Genomic DNA, 19,795 nt, shown 5'->3' on the forward strand with positions numbered 1-19,795 from the left:
CTTTTATTTGTGTACCAGGCACATATAGTGTAGGGAGGGATAATCTATAGGAGGCCAAATCAACATTTTATAAGGTAGATCTGTTCTAGTTTCTTTTAAGATTGTCTGCTTGATCTCTGAGGCAAGAGGTTAAAACTGCTTGCTTCTTTATATAAACCAATAAAATAAGGGTGTATTAGCACTAAGAAACTCCTTAAGTACAAGAAACTAATTTTTTTTTTACCATGTATATCTATTTTGTAGTATTTTCTGCATGTACTACTTAAGTAATCTTAGAGTAAATTGAGAAAGAAAACAATAGACTTGTAGAATATGTCAGAGTAATTTGTAGGAGTACAAATGGCAAAAATAAGGCAAATGGCTGTTGAAGTGGATGATTGTGGGTCTGTGATATGAGAGGAGAAGGAAATAGTAACAGTGAAGAAGAGCTTGAAAGGGTCTTGAAAATGAGAAAAGCAATACCTGAAGGTTTATTAAGTGTAATTGAAAATTCCTACCAGGAATGTTAGCTGTGAGCTTCTGCTGTCAGTTCTTGATACAGTTTTTAGACTGAAATATGCCACTACTGTTAAATGAACAGCCTTTTCCTGTCTAAGTTATGTCTTCAAAATCACCATGCAGTGATAAAGTACTTGCACACTGAATTTGTACTTGTATGCAATTATGTCAAAATTACAGAATCATGAAACAAATTACTCCAAATCTAAGTTTTCCACTTATATTCATTGGTAACAACATTCTGTATTTCAAAGTTTTGTGCAGCCTAAGAAAATTAGCAGATGGCATAGAAGAGAGAACTCAAAAAGCTTTTGTTTCTCAGTTTTCCACTCGTGTTCCTTTCTGAAATGATTCATACCATCTTCACAAAATTTCTTACCTAGTGTCTGGTAATTACATGGCTTCCTACTTTCCACTCACAGATGTTAACGAATATGCAATATGTGACCACATATAAGCATGTACACATATAAGCATGAGCACAGCTTTTAGAAGTTAATTGCACTGAGAAATAATTTCCAAGGCTCAGTGGAAGGGAAGACATTTGTATGGACAAATACATATGCACAGTGGTGTATACATATGCATTTGAGGGGAAAAAGATTTACGTTGCTCAACAAGCTGTAATTTTGTAGTTCCAACAAACATTAACTTTTCCAGGCTTTCTGAAGCATTTACACAAGATACTTTGCAGTGTTTTTTCACAAAGTTGTATACATTTTATGGCCGCTGCGCTGCTAGATGCTTGTTTTGTGCCCTCTTGTGGCTCAGATTATTAGTATGTTATTTGTCATGGAAAGGACAGGAGCTGCATTTGTAAGAAAATTATTTTTTGATGGAATTCCAGCTCTCTGTAAGAGAAATGTCAAGCTTCTGAAAGCTTTGCTGCTGCTGTGTATGTTGCTGATAGACTCTCATATATGCAAAATGTGCTGGTATTGCAGATTCTACTCAAATGTGTAAGAGTTTTGGCTTGTAAATGTCATTGATAAAGAACAGACAATGATACAACCCAGACCTCTTGTAATATGATTTTTTTGTTCAGTAATGATTTAGAAGTCTGATGCGTAATAAGTTACTTTAAAGTTAAGCACCAAGAACTCATTCCCCAACCTGGAATAATGGGTTTTCAGTGTGAGGCATAAACCAAGCTTCCAGTAGTCCTGAGCATGAAAAACACTTTAATCTGCCTCCTTCCAAGTTAATCAAGTCTTGTGACTGTGATGAAAGCAAATGAGTTTTACTTCAAAAGTTCCAGCTCTCTGTTCCTTCTTAGCAGGACTGGCTACCATGTTATCCACAGAAGGAGCTCACACATCAACTCTTGAAATCAGGAGACTGCAAATTCTTTTCTTATTCCTTTTGTTTTACAGGTCTTCTGTAAACTCTAAAATTACACAATATTTATCTTTTATCTTCATCATTTAATATTCCTTCAAATGGTTATGATGATTTTAGCTAAATGATGATTAGGAAAAGTAGAAGGCAAAAAGCAAAAACATAGAACAAAACCCAGAAATATTTGAAAAGCAAAACAATTCTTCAGTTCTAGAGTTCTTTGTAATTTTTTCAAGCATGAACGTGCAAAACAGATATTAGTAGAACTGGAAACATACTATTAGATATTACTTTTGGATAGAGAATAGCTTGGAATTAAAAAGATTTGGATTGTATTAAAAACTATTACAAAAATACAAATATCTCCAATGGAATAAGTGCTGTGGTACTCTTATACTGATATCAGACCTGGTATGTTTGATGGTAATTAAAATCTATGTAGAAGTGAAGGTGAACCAGTTTTCAAAACTTCCACTGTAATTGAAAATATTTTTTTTCATTGTTTAATCTTCTCAGATATTTAAATATTGTACCATCAAATATGATATCAAAGCAGAAAACCTACATCAACTGCCAACAATTTCCCATTACCCCCCTGAGAGACCTCAAATAATAAACTCTGTTCAAATGTTTATTGCACTATATCCTAATTTTAAAAAAACCCTGCTTCTGAAGAATGAAAACATTTAGCTTTTTCTCAGATTTGTTTTAAGTAGGAGAAGAAATTCAAGGTGTGTTGGATTCTCTCAAGCACCCCAGCTAATCATAGCTATCATTCGGAAGAAGTCACCAGTTACAGATTCAGTCTTGATTAGCCTTTTTTGTATAAATTCTAGGTTTCCTCCTAGATCTTTTAGTGAAACAACTATAGGCTTGGGTCTGCCAATTTATCTTCTCCTTTTCTTAATCTAGAGAAGCATGGAGTCTGCAGTTACAACAAAATATTTAACTGGTTTAAGTAACAAATCTGAAATAATTTTTAAAACCTTGTACCCATATAAACAATTTATACTGTAACATATCTGCCTTAATTAGTGTTTTAGTTTGATAGTTACCGTTTGTAACGTACATTTATTTAAAGATCTTTTTAATCCAGTTTAGATTAATGGCTTTAAGAAGGGGGTACATGTACATGGTTTATGTGTTTATTGTAACATCTCTTCTTTATTGTGCTGCCATTATCTAGAATCTCCACTGAGTTAGGCTACTCTTGAGATGCATGCCTTGACAGCTGGAATACTTCAAGTGTCTTAGCAGATCCTGAGCTTTTAAAGCAAGCCAAGCTGCACTTAGTAAGGACTTCAACCTTTGTCTTGCTTGTGTACCTGCACATCTTATATGTTCTACCTTTAAACTGTACTAGTGCACATAATACATATTTGTGTTCATGTTTGCCTTCTAACGGTGCTGCAAGTGAGCTGTTTGGCAGAAATGAAGAGATAAATATTCATAAAAAGAACAGCAGGTTTATAAGATCTGCTCGGAGTGTTTCTGTATCTTCCAGTCATCTTAGATCCTCTTAGATCCCAGAGAACCTCTATTCAGTTCTTGAGATTGAGATTGTAGTTCAGTTTACTGCTGGATGAACAGCAATTGCCATATGTGCAATAATAAAAAGAGAAAATAGACAATTTTGAGCAACTGGCCATAAGCAGAGAGAAGGCCAGCAAATTGCAAGTATGTACATTGTGATTGTATGTACATTGTGATTTCTTTGGCGTGGAGTCAACTATGCATTAGTCCTGGTATAGATTACAGTGGTACCAGAATAGGTTTTACTGATGTTGAATGAATATAGCATGCTCCTTTCCTCCGTAGCTAGAGTACAATGCCCTTCAAAAATAACACCTTATTTCTACAGCATGTAATATGTATCATGTCCCATGGAGCAAAGGAAAGCCAAAAACTGCCTGTTTAAGATCACAGAATCAAAAAGAATCATGGGACCAAAAAGAATCATCAAATGGCTACAGTTAGCAAGGGCCTCTCTAGGTCATCTAGTCCAACCTCCTTATACAAGCAGGTTTCCCTTGACCAATGGAATTTAAGAACATGTGCAGACAAGCTTTTGAATAAACTCTTTTCTGGAAAAATAGACTCCATACCTTCTCTAGGTAATCTATTCTGTGTCTCAGGCACCCTCACAGTAAAGAAGTTCTTCCTCACGTTCAAGTGGAACTTCTGTGTTCTAGTTTCTGCCCATTGCCTCTCATCCTATTGTTTAGCACCTCTGGGAAGAGCCTGGTCTATCCTCTTGACACCATTCCTTCAGGCAGTTACACACAGATAGATCGCCTCTCAGGCTTCTCCAGGCTAACCAAAATCAGCTCTCTCTGCCTTTCCTTATAAATGAGGCGCTCCAGTCCTCCCCTCATCTTTGTAACCTCTGCTGGACCCACTTCCAGGAGTTCCTTGTCTCTGTTGTCCTGAGGAGCCCAGAACATCTGGAGTGCTGTATCCTCACCACAGCTGAATAGAGGGGCAGGATCACCGTCCATGACCTGCTGGCAATGCTCTCCCTGATGTCCCCCAGGATACCATTGGATTTCTTGGCCACCAGGACACGCTGCTGGCTCATGGACATCTTGTTGTCCACCAGGACCCCCAGGTCCTTCTCCTGAGAGCCTCTCCCCAACAGTTCAGCCCAAGGCTATGCTGGTGCCTGGGGTTGTTCCTCCCCAGGTGCAGGACCTTGCACTTGCCTGTCATTAGAGATAGTGTCAAAAGACTTTCTAAAGTTGAGGTAGACAATATTCACTACTTTCCTCTCATGCATCTCGGTACTTGCCTCCTTGTACCAGGTAATCAGGCTGAGCAAGTGTGATTTGTCCACATTGATGACTCCCGATCATCATCTTGTCATCCATGTGGATAGAGATGGTCTCCAGAATGAGGTGCTCTGTCGCTTTCCCAGGGATTGAGGTGAGGCTGACTGACTGGTGGATTCCTGGGTCCTTCTTCTTGCCCCTTTTAAAGACCAAGGTGATATTTGCTTTCTTCCAGTCCTCAGCACCTCTTCTGATCTCCATGACTTTTCAAAGATGATCTTAAAATGGTGTCCACCAGCTCTTTTAGCACTCATAGAAGCATCCCATCTTGGTCTGTGGACATGTGGGTGTCAGGTTTGACTTAATGGTCTCTTACCCAATACTTCTCAACCAAAGGGAAGCGTTTCTATTTCCAGACCTTCTCCCTGATCTTCTGGGTTAGAATTCCTATGGGGTGGCCTTGGCAGTGAAGTCTGAAGCAAAAAAGATGTTCAGTAATTCTGCCTTCTGTGCAACTTCTGTCACTGGGTCCCTGTTCTATTCAGTAGCAGGCTCACGTTATACCTAATATTCATTTTGTTACTGATTAACTGATGTATTAGTGTATTTGAAAATAAAATACAAACTGGAACATGGAATTAAGAGAAAAGCAGAAAGTTGGTTTTAGAAACTGGAATGAGCAAAAAGGAGGAAGTCTCAGAAAACTATGGTGGCTCTTTTAGGTGCTAATCACAGAAGATACAATTCTTAACAAGAATGTAATACGATTTGTGTGAGAAACAGGGTAGTCTCTTATAGGAGGAGAAGCAAAGGCAGAAATTGTGTAATTGAAGGTGTAATGCCAAAAAATGGTTATTCGTAACATTTTCCTAAGGGTGAAACACTTGCATTACTTATCCGAACAGACTTCCTTAAAATGTATGATAATTTATAAATAGTTTCTGGAAAGAGCATAATGAACTGTCTGAGAATAAGGTCCGTAAGCAATTGCTACCGTCAAGTGCACTTGTGTATTAAAGGGGTGAAAAGGTCAATAAATTATTTTCCTGGCAGAGCAGGAATGAGAAAGTTGAAATAACACCTTGGAAATAATACTAGATACAAAGCAGATAATTTCAGACAAGGGGAAAAAACCAAACAAAGCAGCATTTTTTTGCCAGACACTTCCTTTTCAGGCATGTCTGAATAGCAACTATTCCTAACCTGGCACTCCCAAGGCCATGGAAATGTGTCTTCTGTTGAACAATATCTTTGGTTTGTTTTGGAATGAGATAAGGGCTTCTCAGGACCCTACAACTGAGATTCAAAAGCTACCTCATGTATTTAGTTTACTAAGTCTTAAGTGGCTTTGCTATGATTAAGAGTTATTGCTCAGACAAGATGTTCTATTTCTCAAAAAAATGTAGGGAATTCAAATTAAAGAGAATTTATAATCACTTTAATGAAAAAATTCTTTCAAAATGTATTTTTAATAAACTTTCTGATCATTATTATTAAGTTGATAATTATATTTTAATTGCATTTACTATTAAAATGGAAGGGCATTTATACAAATGTTCATGTAATTATAAGAAAGTTTAAATTATTAATAAGTTTAAATTAATTTTTTAAATTACAACATCTTACTGTGTCTCTGATACTTTATTCTTTTTACTCTAACTGAATTACATAAATACATATTTTTCTATACTTTTAAAAAAGGAACTTGCTTAGCAGTATGTCAGAAAAGTAGATTTGTTTCAGTTATTATTTTAAATACTAAAATAAAGGAATTGTTGAAGATATTTTCAATGTGTATTCGCAAACCTTTTTTAGGGCATAGGCTTCATTTAAATAAACAAATTTCTAGTTAGTCCTGTTCAGTGTATCTTGAAATGGTACAGAGAGATCAAAATAAAGAATGACTTGGATATGAGAGGAAAAAACCTGAATAGAGTTGAACTCTGTGACCTAGAAAATAGACATTTGCTGGAGATCATTCTGGTTTATGATCTATATCTATAAAGTCATGAATTACACAGAGAATGTGACTTGTTATCCCATCTGTTAGGAGTTACCATATAAAACCAGTAGATTGTAGGTCTAAAATAAAGAGATATTTGTCCTACTGCACAACAGAATATGTACTTTGATAGTTGCCATGAAGTACTGTTGATACAGAAGTTTCCATGAGTTCAAAGAACAAGACAAAATCATGAAAGAAAAGGTTACTGAACAAAGAGGTTATTGAAACATCGCTGGCTCAGGAGGTTCCTGAATCACAATTTCATTATAGTGAAATATCATTATGTAGTTTCCTTATTCTGATGGTCTTCCATAAGAATTTGATTCTGGTAATACTTACAAGTATTTGAGACTAGATAAACCTTTGGTGGTGCAGCTGTTCTTATCTTGTGTATTTCAGTTCACTGTTCCTATTGTAGTGAGATAAATGTGTAGCTATTCCTTTTATAACACAGTTCAGAAACTGAAAAATGAGAAATTGTGTGGAGCACAAAATAAATTAGCACATATATTATCTAATGGAATGGTTCAACTTCTACCAAAGACTTGTAGTCTGGTAGAAGGGGAACTAAAGTCATGCTATCTTTCTATTTTTGCTTTCTCTTCTGAGGGAGACATCAGTCCCCTACTTTATCTGTATTTGGAGAAAGCCACATATGATGCAAGTCAGGCTGCACGTCCTCTTCTGATCACAAAAGCTGACACTTCATTCAAGCTTCCTGTTTTATTTGAGAGAAAAACAGAAGCATCCTCTGTTTCCAGTCTTATTAATCCCTCCAGGTCTTGTTTGGTATTTCTTTTGAAACTGTAAAAAAAAAAAAAAGTTTTCTCCTGCCAAACCATTGTGATGAGTCTTTAAAAAATATGAGATATTTATAAGGCTATCATGGCTATCTTTACTATGTACTTGAGATGATACAGCAAGGATGACCCATCTATTGTGCTCTCAGGGACACCAAGTCCCAGCTTGCTGGTTGTCTTATCCTTCATTTATGATGTTTTGGTGCTGCATGGTTATTAGATCCAGTGCTCCACAAAGCAGTTCACTCCATCTAATCACTGGAGTGAAAACAGTAAATATCACACAAAAATTCCTTTTTCTCTGAAGCAGTGAACTATAATCCAGGGTTTTGTTCTAGATTCCAAGCTACTTCTGTCATTCATTTTCCTATGAAAGAAATAAGATGACAGTGATGAGGCAAAATCTTACATGGCCTCCTATACCTGTTCGTTCCATAACTTAAATGAGGACAGCTTTTCTACAAAGGTTCATTGGAAATTAAATAGTATCTTAGGAGATAGATGTATTATTCAAATATCAGATGACCAACTGGCATCTAGGAGTAGCAGAGATCTTACACGTACTTCCTTTCAAATTTTAATAAAGCATGTATAGATTTGCCAATATGTCATGCAAACCTGGGGGTGCTGGTGACAGTGACTGAACATGAGCCAGGATGTGCCCAGGGGGCCAAGAAGGGCAATGGCATCCTGGCCTGGATCAGCAATGGTGTGGCCAGCAGGAGCAGGGCAGGGATTGTCCCCCTGTGCTGCGCACTGGTGAGGCCACACCTCAAATCCTGTGTCCAGCTCTGGACCCCTCATGATGGAAAAGATGTTGAAGTCCTGGAATGAGTCCAGAGAAGGGCAACAGAGCTGGTGAAGGGTCTGGAGGACAAGCGCTGTGAGGAGTGGCTGAGGGAGCTAGTGCTGTTTATTCTGGAGAAAAGGAGGCTCAAGGGAGACCTTGTTTCTCTCTGCAGTTGCCTGAAAGGATTGGTAGCCAGGTTGGGACTGGTATCTCCTCCCAGGCAACAAGAGACAGGATGAGAGGACATCGCTTCGAGCTGCACCAGGGCAGTTCAGGTTGTACATCAGGAGGAATTTCTTCACTGAAAACGTAGCTAAGCATCAGAATGGACTGCCCAGGGAAGTGGGAATTCACCATCCCTGGAGTGTACTATGGCTATTTTGCATTGGTCAAAGGATGCATTTGATGATCTTGGGTGTCTTTTCCAGCCATAATGATTCTATGATACTTACATACTTGCTTTTCAAAAAAATTGAGGACTTGAGTATTTTTCAGCAAAAGTTAATTTCGGCAGAATTAATAATTAGCAGAGCAGGCTACTTTTACCCAAGTCCTTGCAAATCCATTGAAGTGTGTCTGAATTCTGGCGCTCTTATTTTAAGGGGTAGGCAGTTACAAACACCAGAACAGAGTATACCAGCAAAACTCAGTTCTAAGTGGAGATGAACTTTCAGGCTTCCTGAAACAACAATAGGTGTAAGTTTAAAGCTATATAGGAACTCAATAGTTTAGCTACCTAAATGTCTCCCTTCTCCACTACTTTGGAGTTAAATCAATACTGCTCTTCCTTTCTTTCTGTACATTGTTTTATTCTTTTTAGTTTCTCTGAGTGGCAGTCAACTTCCCCTACATTAGACACTTGATACCAAACATAAAGGAAGACTGGGGGAAATCTCAATTCTCTCCTCTTGGAAGGTAGGAGACTAAGAGATGACCTCTTGTTCTGGCCCGATCTGGCCTTTCTGATGTTCTTTTAATTGAGAACTGTGACATGGAAGCAGCACAGAATATCTCTTCTAAAGAAATAAGGGCAAAAAAAAAAAAAAGTATGAAAACTTCATGGAACAGGAAATGGAAAATCAGAAATAAATTACCTATAAAATGAAGTTTTAGAAGAAGGGTTGGAGGAATACAAAATAGAAAACCTTGCCAACATCTCCACAACACCAAGTTAAAGACACCAAATCTGGTTTTCTAAAGATTTTTATACTATTTACTCATTTTTACCTGCTTTAAATAAATCAGAATTCTAAGCCTCTTAGCAGCAAAATAAAAATTCATATTCATGAGGTCCTTTTCCCACTTGAAGTTACTCTAAGATTTTTGAAGTAAACTTAGCTTTGACATCTAATTTAACTTAGTTGCATTAGAAATCGGTGCTTTTGAAACTTTTTTTTACATGGTGATTCCTTGGCGTGGCCCTCTTCCATAGGAGGCCCTGTTCCTCACTGAGCCCTGCTTTTTAAATCCATAGAGAGAAAAGGGCTGTGCAAAGTTCCACATGAATCAGCATTTGAAGGGAAGAAACAATAATAATAATAAATAATAATAATAATAAATAATAATAAAAATAATAATAATAAATCACGCTTTAGTCTTTATCAGTTAATGAAAATTGTCTGTGGCAGTTCCAGCTTTGGGCACAAGAGGTAGATGTTTTCACATGAAACTTCCAAATACTTAACATTACTAATCAGCTTTTGTACTTCAGGTAAGGGGTAGTCAGCTGTTGCTAATTTCCTCTTCTATGTTTTATGTAGCAATACATTTACAAAAAGTGAGATTAATTGTAAAGATGTAATGTGGAGAATGGGAGTAGCCAAGCATTTATTTATAATGGGTTATTTATTTTGCCCAGGGGAACTTGGGGCTTCACAGGGAATTCCGTGTCTTGTCAATATTTTGTTCTCTCGACAAAATATTGTTATATGCACTTGCATGCACTTTTCAGTGAAACTGATTTTGTGGGGGAATGAGAGTATATGTCGCTGGCATTCACCTGACCTGCGCTGAATCTAGCGACATTCTGTGTGGGTTGGGACTGTTTTGTTAGTTATTTCTTGCTCTATTCAGCCTAAGGAGATTAAAAAGCCAAGATTGAAAAGCCAACCTGATTAAAAGCCAACCATATCTGTACCCTTAAACACTGTTGCATTTTTAACATATTACATTTACATTATATGGTTTGGACTTTTTTAATAAGAAGTCATAGGGAAAAAATACTTGAGTCCATTAATATATTTGAATTTTTGACATTGTGAAAACTTTTCCATTCCTAAATATCATGGAGAATAAGCAAAACACAGCCTTTACTTGATTTCTATAGGGACAACAAACACATTCCCTGGTTAACAGCTACATAGAGGAAGGATTATCAGTGATGTTATTATGTAAGATTTTTGTACTAATGCAAATATGAGCGTTGCTTTGCATATCAATCTAACTCAACCATTATGTTCAAAATATTATCTGTATTTTAATCTTCTTACAGCTACCTAAATATTATCCTGCTTTTTTGAAAGGCATTAGTGTAGGCTTTAAACATACTTTTTCACAGACCTGTATGTTACACAGACTCACAGAGTCCAATGTAAAAGTTGATCTTTTTCATTCTAGGTCTCTTTTATGATATGGGATGACCAGTATAGTGAGATCGTGTGTGTGTGTATTATTATTATGTGTATATATTATAATTATGTGTATATATTATAATTATGTGTAGATATTATGTCTTCATTAGAAGACATACTAACTTTATTGTAGTTACTTATGAGTGAGGATTGCTTGCATGGATAAGAGTTTCAGAAAGGGAACTTATTTTATCATACGTTGCAGCCTGTAAAGCCTTTTCAGGAAACGCAATCAATTACAGTTTTTGCAAATCACTATTTCTACTTATTATCTGAAGATTTTATTTGTTTTGTCATTGAGAAAATTGTTGTAGGGAGAATCATAGTTACTTCACAGGACTGTGAAATTTTAAGTAATTACCTGCCATTAATTTTCTGAAATCCTATGGATAAATTGTTCTGTTTCATTTATGTGACAATTCTAGCTTTTCTGTAATGGCACTTTCCAGTGGATCATCAATTTATGCTGTTATTTTGTAATAATCCATTTTCATTGTGAAAACTGCCCTATGCAGATTCCTATATCCAATGCATTAATTTTCTTCAGAAGCCATTGTGCTGAATTATATCAGGTAAATTTTGTGAGTACATAATCCCTTCTATGGCAGATGATTTATAATTGCTTATCACACACTGCAAAATACTAATCATACAAAAATGTAGCCTTCTGTTGGTTCCAGTAACATTCATTGACCTGTCAGCCATTCACTGTATTCCAGCAGGTTTTTGAAGTTGAAAGTGAAGAATAATTGATTTGCAGTATATTTGACAATACCCACAGAAATCTCTGCTATACCATTCCACATCAGTGAGAGGATGAACAATATAGCACTAGCTTATGTTAATTTAATAACTTTCTTCATACACATGCAGCATTTGCCACATGAAAGAAAACCATGTGGTTCAGTTATTGTGGAACAATAACTGAAGAAAACTTCAGCTAATGAAGTTTCATATTTCCAAATTAACTTCATTCTTAAAAACCCCTCAAGTTGAACAATCCAAATAAGTGCTGGTAATGCAGTGTTACTACTTCAGGAATTTAAGCAGCAAAAGCCAGAATGAGATGGGCTTACCATAGTAAAATGCTCTCCTTTTACACTGGGGTATTTGCAGAAACCTCCTTCAGCACAAACTGGTTACAGATTTGGTAGGTATAGAGTCCATTCTAAGGAAAGCCAGGAGCTGAGCATGACTTTAAATGAACCACTTTTCTTATCAGCCAGACTATGACAGGCTGTTTCATGCAAAGAGACCACAAACGCCCTATCCTGTCCCCCAGGCAGCAAGAAGCCAAAAGGAGCAAATCTGCAGTGCTACAACAATGTGTGTTTCAGGTCACAGACTGCTTCTGTGAGCGCAGATCAGACACCACAGAGCAGTCTTGCAGTGGTTCTTTTTTTTGGCTGCACATCCTGACTGACCCACTTGACACATTTTTAGTAACAAGGTTTGGAGTTCAGCTGGCATCCTGGTTCTCTACTTCATGAAACAAGAGCAGCCTAATAGAAGGCAGAGTCATATACTAGAATAGAATACTATTTAGAACAATACCTAAACTACAGCTACCTAAGTTAGCTTTTGAATACGTGAGTGTGCCTATGGTATGCGGTTTTTGTTTGTGAAGCAAATAGCCTTACAGTTATGTGATAAATATCAAATATAGTATGTTGGACCAGGAAACTGAAGCACAATGAAATTACAAAACCAGGTTAGTTTTTCCTTTTGAGCTGAATTGGATAGCCTGTTTCAGTACCAAAAATGCACCAGAGAAGAAGGTGGATGGAACTTGTAGAACCAGTGGAAAACAATGGGATGATGATCTGGGATCACTATTTCAAATTCAGCCTCTCCTACCTTAAAATCAGGTGTGTAAAGTTTAATACTATGCAGTTTACAGCTTTTGATGTTTTAGCCCAAAAATGTATGAAAAAAAAAGCTAAACATAGCAGAACTTAGTTGACGTCCTGAAAAACCTCCTGGTTTGTGCTTATCACATCCAGCTGGGGAAACTTTTTATGTAGAACTGGAGAGGTTGACTGTTAACTGCAGCTTTCATCTGAGGACAGGTGATGGATACAGGAGAATTACCAATAGAATAATTTAGGCCATTCAACATGGAGAAAAAAGAGCTGTTGCCAAAATGTGGTTTGTTAAGACTTTTCACAACAGCCCGACTGCTAATAGTGATAGTTATCCGGTTCAGATGTTAAGTTTTTAAAAATGTCTTATGGTTTACTGGACATCTCTTTTTGATATGAAAATGGTAACTAAATCGATATTAAAACAAATGGACTTGCAGTGAAAAAAAACCCCATCTCTTCTTACACTTAATAGCACAAATTTAGATTATCCCAGAAACATGATTACAGAGGGGTGGATTAAGTTAGCTAAACTATTTTAGCTGCCTTATCTGGGACACTAAAAATCACTTAGAAGTTTTAGGTATTAATTTTAATGCACAGACTCCAAACATGTGAGTGAAATGAACATTGCTCTCTTTGATGTCAGGAGGCTTGAAATTCAAGGAACTGGTCCTGTTTTGCAAGAACTTAAATGGTCCTGTGTGTCACATATTTAAATTTATCTCTCTCTTCCATCTGACTATTAGACTTGCACTAATCTAAAATTTTCAGGTGTGTTTCTTGGAGGATGAAGCTCATTGTTTCTCCTTCAGAACTGCCTTTCTGCAATGCACTGCTTCTAGATTATTCGTAATCATAACCTTGATCTTGCAAAAAGATGGAATTTCAGTCTTATGGTTCAAAGCTTTTGTAATTAACTATGCACAATTCAGTAAGTGGCAGGATCCCATTTAGACTGTTGCCTAAAAAGAAAAATAGAAGATATTTTTCTCTCCTTACTTAATTGTTAATATTTCTATTGCACAGGTTGCCTAGTAAATTGTTTCTTTCTTTCTTGTTTTTGTTTTTCTTAAAATTATCAGAGATATTGTAGTAATTTGCTTCATATAAATGCATATAACTAATCTCTTCACGAATGAAAGCTAGCTATGGAAAAATATATCTCCAATTGGGAGAATATCACTACTTCTACCACCTTAACTTAGTATCTCCCTATTGAAAATCTTGAAAAACTGTAGCCACTATATATTTCGGGAAAAAAAAAATGCATTACTTTATTCATTTATTAGACTATTTGAACAAAATTTATGTATTTGTATTTGAATCACAAGGAACTAACAAAGAGATATTCTTTGCTCAGCCTGGCTAAACTTTTAGAAATGTACCTAATTTGAAATCCAGAAATTGCTCAGTGCACACAGAAGTGTATGCCAAATGATGAATCTAATGCTTTTGGAAACAATTTTGCAGCAAAACAAATGGCTATTAAAAAACCCAAAATATTAAAAAGAAAAAAATATAAGAAGGCTATTCCTGAGACAGCTCTAATTTTGGTTTCATTGATTATGGAGCAGGTCGTAGCACTAGCAAAAGGACATGAAAATTGAAGAGAGATACTATTTTTAAAATTAAGGCATATTTGCAGATTGCCTTTGCTCTAACTGACCATCTGTCTGAAGATTTGTTGGAATATGTTGTCATGGTACACTTCAGAAACCTTAGAAACAAGAGGAAGAAAGGCAGGCAAATATACTGGAAAACATTCTAGTCCCAGGATAAAGGGAAAACAGAAAACAGAGAAGTCAAATAATTTGTTACACAACTAGTATGAAATTTGCTATTTCTGTGGAGTCCTAGGCTGCATTTCACAAAAGTAGTTAAAAGAAGTGGTAGTACCTACAGGACTAAAATGTTCAGTTCTGCTATCAATATAAAAAAAGTAATTTTTTTTCTCTGAGTCAACTAATGTAAGCATTAGCAGTAGCTTAGCACTGCCAGCAGGTTGAGGGAGTATCTCTCTTATGAGAAAAGGCAGAGGGAGCTGGGCCTGTTCAGCCGTAAGGAGGTAGAACTGAGGGGTTATCATCAATGTCTATCAGTACATGAAGGGAAAGTCTCAAGAATATGGATCGGGCTCTTCTCAGTGGTGCTGAGCAATTGGACGAGAGGCAATGGGCAGATGCTGATGCACGGGAAGTTCTGCCTGAACATGACGAAGAACTTATTTACAGTGCAGGTGACCATGCACTGGAACAGATTGATCAGAGAGGATATGGAGTCTCCTCCAGAGATAATCAAAAGCTGTCACAGCATCCTGAGTACCATTGGTCTAGCAGACTGTTCTTGAGCAGAGAGGCTGGGCTAGATGACCACCAGTGGCCCCATCCACTTAACTAATCCATGTGTTTCAGTGAACAGGGAAGGGTATGAAACAAAACATTTCAATAACTCTGAAGAAACTATAAAACTTTTGAGAAACTTAGAATTTTATCAGTTCAGTTTGACTGGCAACCAAAACAAAGATAAAAGATCACTTTATTAGGATGTACTTGTATCTCATCAGGGAAAAATAAAAGGTAACAAAGAATGAAGTTACTCAAGCTAAGCATACTAGCAATTAACTGAAATTAAAGCCATAAAATACAAAATTAGTCATTTCTCCATCAAAAATGAAGTGGTTAATCACTGGAACAAAGAAAAAATTAAAAAGCATATTCAGATGAAAACTAAATGGTTATTTTCTTCTCCACTTGTTTGGTTTAAACTCCATGTGTTTGGCTTAAAACTGGATTAACCATATAAGTCTTTGTGATCCATGGTACATGAGAAATCTGAATCATTGAACTCATGATTTTACCTGACCCTTTACAGCTGTGATTCTGTGAATGTCAGGTTTTAGAAAACATTTACTGTAAGTAACATGGAAGAATTTGAAGAAAGCATCATATAATTTTTGTGCTATTCTCCCTGTTCTCCATCCCAAAATGAACACTGCAAAATAAAATTAACCTGAATCTGACAAGTCTGGAGCAGAATATGAAGCCTGTAGATGTGTATGCAGTGTGAGTAAAGCAGCTGTAGACACAGGACACCATGTATTTTATTACTGTATCAGTCAAGTACATACCCTTGTTCTTCATAACCCTAAAAATCACTCATTCGCAGATTTTTGAGTAGTTACTACTATCCTCTTTTTCCTCCCCAGCACCATCAGTATGTAAAGGACTCAAACCTAGTCCTGGAGCAGGGTTACTGCATGGCCTATCACTGTACATGGCTAATGCATAATAATGAAGATACAGAAAGATGATTTAGTGAGCTGATGAATGTGATGGACAGCTACTTAATTGCAGAGGAGAAAGTTAATTCTCTGCTGAAGTGCCATTATTTAAGTAATGCTTGTCTGTTCAACAGGCATCTACTTAACAGAGATGTTATTAAAGCTAAATTACAGCAAAGCGGTGAGACATCTCCATCTAAATAAGACAGACAAGTCAAAATGAGTGATGAGGTACTAATTTTACAAATTTTCAGTTAAGCCCTTTATTATAATTACCATATGCTATATCTTTCGTTGCTTCATTTGTCACTTCATGTGTGGAGCCATTTGATTTGTATTTTTGTTATTCTAAGTAAGTAACTGATTGCTGGGAGTTAGACTTGTTTCTTTTTTTACTTACAGATTTTTTTCCCCTAGGAAACTAACTACTGGGTACTTAATGGTACTTAAGCAAAATACAGAAGAAGTGGCCAGCAGAGAGGAGAGCAGCACCTGGCTACACTTTTTTTGTCTCTGGGGGTTTTGCAGGGGAAGTTACTGCGAGTTTTGGGGCAGGTGAAGGACAGGGCTGGGGCAGCTGCGCTCTCTCGCTCTGGACGTCGGGAAGGGCACGGTCACGCTGTTGCTTGCTGTGAGGAGAATTCACTGTCACACTGGAGCCCGGTCCTAGGGATCTACCACCCTCTGCTCGTGTGACCAGGAATTCCGAGCTCGCTTTTTCCTGCCCCGCGGGAGCCGCTGTCCCAACGCCGCCGCTTATTGTCGCTGCTCGGGGTCTTTGCTACGCTGTAGCCCCTCACCCCCTGCCCTGCCGGGACATCCCCCCGCCGTTCCAGCTACCCCCGAGGAGCTTCCGATACATCTCATCCACCGGCCCGGGATTTGTGTTCATTCCTGCCGTTCCAGCTCGGTGCTCCTCAGTCCTGCAGGGGCAGCGGGATCAGACTGCCCCAGGGGTTTGTGAAGCAAAGCCTCTCCTCCATCCCCACCCCGTCTCGGCAGAGAAGGGTGTCACAAGGCACCTGGTTCCCTGGTTCTTCTTCCTTGTAAAGGCTGCAGTTGTTTTGTTTGCCCTGTTATACATACAACTAAAGAACTGTTATTCCTATCCCTATACCTTTGCCTGAGAGCCCCTTAACTTCAAAATTATAATAATTCGAAGGGAGGGGATTCACATTCTCCTTTCCAAGGGAGGCTCCAGCTTTCCCTGGCAGATAACTCTCTTTCAAACCAAGACATTAATATAGACTTTTTTCTTTTTACTTAGAAAGTTATTTACTTGAAGAAGTAATATGAAAGCAGGAAGAGATCTGAAGCAATAGAAACTAGGATTTAATAGGAAAAAAATTAACATAAAATCTTAGATGAAGAAAGGCACTTGAGCATATCTAAATATTAAGTCTCTCAGGGCTGCAAGAGAAAAGCTTACAAATATGTTGAATGGCTACCTCAAACATACAAAAACTAGAATACATATTGAAAATCGTCTTCCAATTATTAGAAGGTTACTGGGTTTTGGGGCAGGATTTTCTTTGGAAGCATATTGAATACAAGTTAATATAAAAAGTAGATCACAGTAATACCAATCTTAAAAAGAAACATATCAAAACCTCATACCTAATTCACCCAAAACCTTGAAAACATTGACAATAGAAATCTGTGGGAATGACAATTCCTTTACCCCATGCAGAATTCCAAGTCTTTCTTTCAGCTCCCTTGAGGAAGAGGGATGTTGGGCACAAAACACTGTGGGCTTCCTCGAAGAGACTAGCACGAGCAGAATGACTTTTTCACACTAATGGCCTTCACATTGAAGACTTAGATCCCAAAGAGAGCAAAACCCAGCTGGTTTTGCTGCTTTCCTGCCTCATGTTGAGCAAAAGCACATCTCCCTTCCTTCCCAGCCTAATGGTTACACACACAGCCCCCCCACACCCACCAGCAAGCTGAGGGGGCAGCTGTAACAAGGCCCACTGCAAAGCAACTCCTTTGTAGCCTCCAAATGCCACCTGCAGTGGCTCCATCAGGCATGGGCAAGCTTCTGTCAGCGTCCCACAACCGGCCTGCCAATTCCCCCCTCCCTGCCCCCTTGCCATCCTGCCCAGCCCCTGCTCCCAAGCCCTTGCCAGGCTGGGCCATTTCCTGGGCTGGAGAAAGGAGTGAGCTTGATGCTTCTTTGGTGCCAACACCAAAGCTGTGAGAAGGGAGAGCATCATGTTCACAGCCGCTTTGCTTTAGCTGAGGAGCTTGGTCGAGGTGCAGAGCAGGAGGCTGGTCCTTTCAAGAGGAACGGGAACTGAACGACTGATTGCTCTCTAGGGCCTGTGGATATTAATGTTATTAGAACCAAGGAGGTGAGAAAAGTCCTCAAAGGTGCTCAAGTCCATCAGTCCACCAAAATGAAGCAAAGCTATGCTGCTTGTTTACAAGCCCCAAGGACTAAAATCCCCAGCTTTTATGGCTCCAAGTAGAATGAGACAAGAACACTCATTCACATCCCATTCATTGAATTCTTCAAAGCCTCCCTTTCCACTGCTGTCGCTTGTCTCTCTCAGAGCTACCGGCTCTGTTTTGCCCAGGCTCGCTCAAGACAGCAACAAGACAGGAAAACTCCCCTGGGTCCCAAAAACCCGGGAGCCAGCAGAGGGCTTTTCCCCTTAGCACAGGAGAAAAACCCCATTGGTGGCGGAGGAAAGGAGTCCGACTTGATCAGAGGGCAATTCCAAGGCTTTATTCCAGTGTTTGTTTTGTCCCGTTTGGACACCTGCCCGGGTCTCACAGCCCTGGCCAAGTCATCCTGAGGCCTCGTGTTCTGGGCTTATAGGCAGCGGAGCGGCGAACGGAGGGGACAAACCAGCGCCCAGTGAGGGGTAAGGAGGGAGTGGAACAATGTTGGAGGGACATTTAGAGAAACCAAAGAGAGCATAAAGAACTCCTCAGCCCTTGCCCTATCATTCAATGTCTTTTACCCAAACCCTCCAGAAGCTGGGAGGAACAGCTGAATGACAGACAGGACCTGCAGGAGGAGACTGGGAGGAGTGTGGAAGGATGGACAGGGAAGGAAGGGTAGGGACAAAGGTCGGGATATAACATTTTCAGGGAGAACAGGGGAGTACAGAACAAACCATTATAAAATAAAACCCAATATAAAAATGAAATTAAATATGAAAAGAAATAACACACAGCAACACACTGCCAGCTGAGGTTTCTGGGAATCCAAGGATGAAACCCCACCGCTATTTCATTGGCACTATCGGGGACACAGCTTTGTCAGTCCTGCCATCTGAGCAAGGAGCTGGACCTGCAGGAGTGCCCAGATTCTTCTCTCAGGGCAAATGCTGTGTTTGCAACACCAAACAAATGCAACAAACGTGGCTTGACACATTTCATCCAGACAAGGCAACAAAATGGAACCAACTTGAGTTTAATGAGAACAACAAACTTTTTCCTAACAAAGACTAAATGACAAAAGATGGAGCAGAGTGAACACTACCAAAACTTTTTCGTTTACTGGTACATCTACTAAGACTAAAAAATCTTTAATATTACTAAGGAGTCTTAACTAATACATTGAGAAATGCCTATCTAGGAAACTAAAGAAAAGAATCAACAACTCTAAAATCTTAAAACAACCACCTTCTTTCTATCTAGTCCTAAGGACGGCTAACTCTTGCAAGCCCTGGGCAAGTGCAGGGCTAATTTGGTCTTTTCTTCTTGGCCACAGGCTCTGCTCCCTTCTTTCTGCCATATCTTCTCCTGTGTGCATCCCTTTCCTCCTTGCTTTCAAACACCCTGCAAGAGAAGAAAAAAACCATCATTGT

Source organism: Hirundo rustica, chromosome Z (genome assembly GCF_015227805.2).
Source record: "Hirundo rustica isolate bHirRus1 chromosome Z, bHirRus1.pri.v3, whole genome shotgun sequence".
NCBI classification, from domain to species: domain Eukaryota; kingdom Metazoa; phylum Chordata; class Aves; order Passeriformes; family Hirundinidae; genus Hirundo; species Hirundo rustica.